At 70.2% G+C, this 5000-nt stretch overlaps 1 non-coding gene across 1 annotated transcript; it reads left to right on the top strand.

The window, feature by feature from the left end:
• Positions 1-1845: 1845 nt before the first annotated feature.
• LOC128823799 (5S ribosomal RNA) lies at positions 1846-1964 on the top strand. The gene has a single exon (XR_008442034.1). It is a non-coding gene; the product is annotated as a 5S ribosomal RNA (ribosomal RNA).
• The last annotated feature ends 3036 nt before the right edge of the window (positions 1965-5000 follow it).

Below are 5000 nucleotides of genomic sequence, written 5' to 3'. Positions count from 1 at the left end.
CAGGGTCGGGTACAATACTCGGATTGATCCCCTAGGCTGAGCTCCGGTTCTCACAGGCTCTGAAAAACCTGTCCTCACAAATCTCCGCACACAGTCCTCGAAAGACGGGTCGAAAAAGCCAAAGCCCCGCCTTCGGCGGTACGAAACTGGAACCGGGCGCCACCTCGTGGTTCCCTCGGTCGGCCGAGACGGCGTTGGGCGACCCCTTCCGGACATCCGCGAGACGACCGGCCGTCAGGTCAACCCATTCGCTCCAAAGGGGTTGACCCGGTGGCCGGGAGGGGACTTTGAAAATTTTTCAGACTTGGAAAACTTTTTTTTTTTTTTTTTTTTCCCCCAGCCCGCTTCCTCCGGGTTGACCCGGTGGCCGAGCGTCTCACCGTCCCCGGACGCAGCGAGGTACTGCCTCCCGGCCGTCAGGATCGGGCCCACGGAAGTCTGATTTTTTAAAAAAATTTGCCGACGCCACCGCGGAGGGCTACCCGGCCACCCCGGGCCCCGGAGCCGGAAAAGGGAAGAAAAGGATCGGGCCCACTAGAGACATGGACCCGGCCGCCAAGCAGGCCGCCCTGGGCTCACCCTCCCCGGCCGCAGCGAGGGACATCCTCCCGGCCGACAGGATCGGGCCCCTGGAAGTCTGGGGGGGGGGGGGGGAAATCCGCCCCACGCCTCCGAGGAGGGCTGCCCGGGCGGGCCGGGCCCCGGAGCTCGGAAAAAAAAAAAAAAACACCCCAAAAAAGGATCGGGCCCACTAGAGACATGGACCAGGCCGCCCTGGGCTCACCCTCCCCGGCCGCAGCGAGGGACTGCCTCCCGGCCGACTGGATCGGGCCCCTGGAAGTCTGGAAAAAAGAATGGAACCTGACGCCTCCGAGGAGGGGGCGCCCAGGGAAGGAGGGAGATCCGGGTCGACCTGGTGACCGGACGGGAAAGCGGCCACCGGGCGTGCCCGTTCAAACCTAGGGGTTGACCTGGCGGCCGGAAAGCAAACCGGCCACTGGCTAGCCCCGTCGGCAACCTACGGGTTGACCTGGTGGCCGGGAAGCGAACCGGCCAGCAGGTGAACCCGTTCGATTCCACGGGTTGACCTGGTGCCCGGGAGGGGACTCTGAAAAATGTTCAGCCCTTTCGGCTCGGGGTTGACCTGGTGGCCGAGAGGGGACTCGGACGGCAGGCAAGCCGCCCTGGCCTCACCCACCCCGGCCGCAGCGAGGGACTGCCTCCCGGCCGACTGGATCGGGCCCCTGGAAGTCTGGGGGGAAAAAGAAAATGGAACCTGACGCCTCCGAGGAGGGGGCGCCCAGGGAAGGAGGGAGATCCGGGTTGACCTGGTGACCGGACGGGAAAGCGGCCACCGGGCGTGCCCGTTCAAACCTACGGGTTGACCTGGTGGCCGGGAAGCGAACCGGCCAGCAGGCGAACCCGTTCGATTCCACGGGTTGACCTGGTGCCCGGGAGGGGACTCTGAAAATTTTTCAGCCCTTTCGGCTCGGGGTTGACCTGGTGGCCGAGAGGGGACTCGGACGGCAGGCAAGCCGCCCTGGGCTCACCCTCCCCGGCCGCAGCGAGGGACTGCCCCCCCTCCACCCACCCACCCCCCCCCCCGGCTGACAGGATCAGGGCGCACTGGATGTCCGGGACAATATTTTCCCCGACGCCGGGGAGGGCGGGCGGGCGGAGGGGCTCTGGCGGCCAGCCCGGGCCCCGGAGCTCGAGAAGGAAAAAAGGACCGGGCCCGCGAGAGACGGGGGCCCTGCCGCAGGGGGGCAGTCCGACCGGGGCTCACCGTGCGGCAGGCCCGGGCGTCGGCAGGGGAAAGCGGGCGAGGAGGCGCGGGGGCCGGGTGCCTACGGCCATACCGGACCGAACGCCCCCGATCCCGTCCGATCTCGGAAGGTAAACCGTCCCGGGCCTGGCTAGTACTTGGATGGGTGACCGCCTGGGAATCCCAGGTGCCGTAGGCAGCTTTTCCCGGTCCGAGCCAGCTCTCTCTCCTTTTCTGGGGAGGAAGGAGAGGGGGGGGACGGGCCGGAAAGCCCCTCGTCGCTCCTGCCGAGTCGGAGGTCGCGGCCGCAGGTCACGGGTCTGGGCGCCTGGGGTCCGGCTCCCCACCCGGCTTCCTCCGCGGAGGACCCACCGAAGCCGCTGGGGGAGACCCCGGGCATGGGGCGGACTGGCCCGGACCCTCCCGGCCGCCGGCCCGCAGGACCGCCCCGAATCCCCCCGCCCCGCGGCCACCCAGGCCAGGCCTGGCCAGGCGGGACGGACGGCGGGTGTCCAGCGCCCAGCGGCTTCCGCCAGCGGGGACCCACGGCCCCCAAAGCCGCAGGGGGAGGCCCCGGGCCCGGGACGGACTCGCTCGGACCCCCTGCGCCCGGGCGCCGGCTCGCGGGACCGCCCCGAATCCCCCCGCGGCCACCCAGGCCAGGCCTGGCCAGGCGGGACGGACGGCGGGTGTCCAGCGCCCAGCGGCTTCCTCCAGCGGGGACCCACGGCCCCCAGAGCCGCAGGGGGACACCCCGGGGCCGGGACGGACTCGCTCGGACGCGCTCGGACCCCCTGCGCCCGGCCGCCGGCTCGCGGGACCGCCCCGAATCCCCCGCCCCGCGGCCACCCAGGCCAGGCCTGGCCAGGCGGGACGGACGGCGGGTGTCCAGCGCCCAGCGGCTTCCGCCAGCGGGGACCCACGGCCCCCCAGAGCCGCAGGGGGAGACCCCGGGGCCGGGACGGACTCGCTCGGACGCGCTCGGACCCCCTGCGCCCGGCCGCCGGCTCGCGGGACCGCCCCGAATCCCCCCGCGGCCACCCAGGCCAGGCCTGGCCTGGCCTGGCAGGCCGGCGTGCAGCTCCCCCGGGCTTCCTCCCCCGACGACCCGCGCCCCCCCGAGCCGCAGGCGGAGACCCCGGCCCCGGGGCGGACCGGCCCGGGCTCGCTCGAGCCCCCTGCGCCCGGCCCGCAGGACCGCCCCCCCCCCCCCCGAATCCCCCGGGAGAGGCCCGGCCTGCACGCCACTGACGACCCGCGGCCCCCAAAGTCGCGGGAGGCGCCCCCGGCCCCGGGGGCCGGTTAGCTCCGTGTCGCTCCGCGCCCCCCCCCCGCCCCTCGCTGCCGGGACCGGGCACCGCCCCAGAGTCAGCCGCAGCCGGACGGCCTGAGAGCTGCCCTCCTGTGGACGACGGTGAGTTTACCTTGACACTAACCGGCCATCAGCCAGGTCAACCCCATTGCTAGACTGGGGTGGACCTGGTGGCCGAGTGGGGACTTGGAACATTTGACAGCTGCTCCCCGGGGCTTGACCGCTTGTCCTGAACGCCCCCCCCCCACCCCACCCCCCCCAGCCCCCGGCTCCTGCTCCCCTCTCCCCAGCCTCGGTGCTCCGCTCCCTGCCTCGGAGGCTGCCCCTTTGCGGCGCCTGCATCGCCTCCGAGGACGCGCACCTTCCGGAGGCTGGACGTAAAGCCTGACGCCCGCCACCGCCGCCGACCCGGCTCTCCGAGGGACGACTGTGAGGCCTCCCCCCACCCCCGGACCGCCCTGGGGACGACTGCTAAGCCTCCCCCAACGGACCGCCCGGGGGAAGACTGCTAAGCCTTCCCCGGACCTGCTCCCTCTCGACTATTAAGCCCCCCCTCTGTGGTCCTCAGGACCGCTGCCGCGCAGCCCTCGGAGTGGGGTGACACCCGGGCCGGAAAGCAAAGCGGCCACCAGGTCAACCCGTCGAATCCAATGGGTTGACCTGGTGGCCGGAAAGCAAACCGGCCGCCAGGTCAACCCAGTAGATTCCGCGGGTTGACCTGGTGGCCGCTAAGCACGACTCTTAAGCCTCCGCCGGACCGCCTGGGGAATGGCTATTAAGCCTGCCCCCGGAGTACTCGGGGGGACGACTATTAAGCCTCTCCTGGAACGACTATTAAGCCTGCCCCCGGAGTCCTCGGGGGACGACTATTAAGCCTCCCCCGGACCGGCTCCGTCTCGACTATTAAGCCCCCCCTCTGTGGTCCTCAAGACCACTGCCGCTCTGCCCTCGGAGTGGGGTGACGCCCGGGCCGGAAAGCAAACCGGCCACCAGGTCAACCCGTTGAATCCATTGGGTTGACCTGGTGGCCGGAAAGGAAACCGGCCGCCAGGTCAACCCAATAGATTCAGCGGGTTGACCTGGTGGCCGAACGGGGACTTTGAAAATTTTACAGCTGCTTCCCCTGGGGTTGACCTGTTGTCCCGGTGGGGACTTTGAACATTTGACAGCCGCTACCCGGGGCTTGACCTGTTGTCCTGAACGCCCCCCACCCCACGGCTCCTGCTCCCCACTCCCCAGCCTCGGTGCCCCGCTCCCTGCCTCAGAGGCCGCCTCTCTGCGGCAGCTGCAGCGCGTCCGAGGACGCTCACCCTCCGGAGGCTGGATGTAAAGCCTGACACCCGCCACCGCCGCCGACCCGGCTCTCCCAGGGACGACTGTGAGGCCTCCCCCCACCCCCGGACCACCCTGAGGACGACTGCTAAGCCTCCCCCACCGGACCGCCCGGGGGAAGACTGCGACGCCTCCCGCCAGGCCCCCACCCAGCCTGGGGGGAAGACTGCTAAGCCTCCCCCCCACACACACACTGTCGGGGGATGACGATTAAGCCTCTCCCGGACCGGCTCCGTCTCGACTATTAAGCCCCCCCTCTGTGGTCGTCAAGACCACTGCCGCGCTGCCCTCGGAGTGGGGTGACACCCGGGCCGGAAAGCAAAGCGGCCACCAGGTCAACCCGTCGAATCCAATGGGTTGACCTGGTGGCCGGATAGCAAACCGGCCGCCAGGTCATCCCAGTAGATTCGGAGGGTTGACCTGGTGGCCGTAAAGCACGACTATTAAGCCTGCCCCCTGGAGCGCTCGGGGGACGACTATTAAGCCTCCCACGGACCTGCTCCGTCTCGGCTATTAAGCCCCCCCTCTGTGGTCCTCAAGACCACTGCCGCTCTGCCCTCGGAGTGGGGTGACGCCCGGGCCGGAAAGCAA

Source organism: Malaclemys terrapin, chromosome 15 (assembly GCF_027887155.1).
Source record: "Malaclemys terrapin pileata isolate rMalTer1 chromosome 15, rMalTer1.hap1, whole genome shotgun sequence".
Classification (NCBI taxonomy): Eukaryota; Metazoa; Chordata; order Testudines; family Emydidae; genus Malaclemys; species Malaclemys terrapin.
This window is presented reverse-complemented; position numbering and strand designations above follow the sequence as displayed.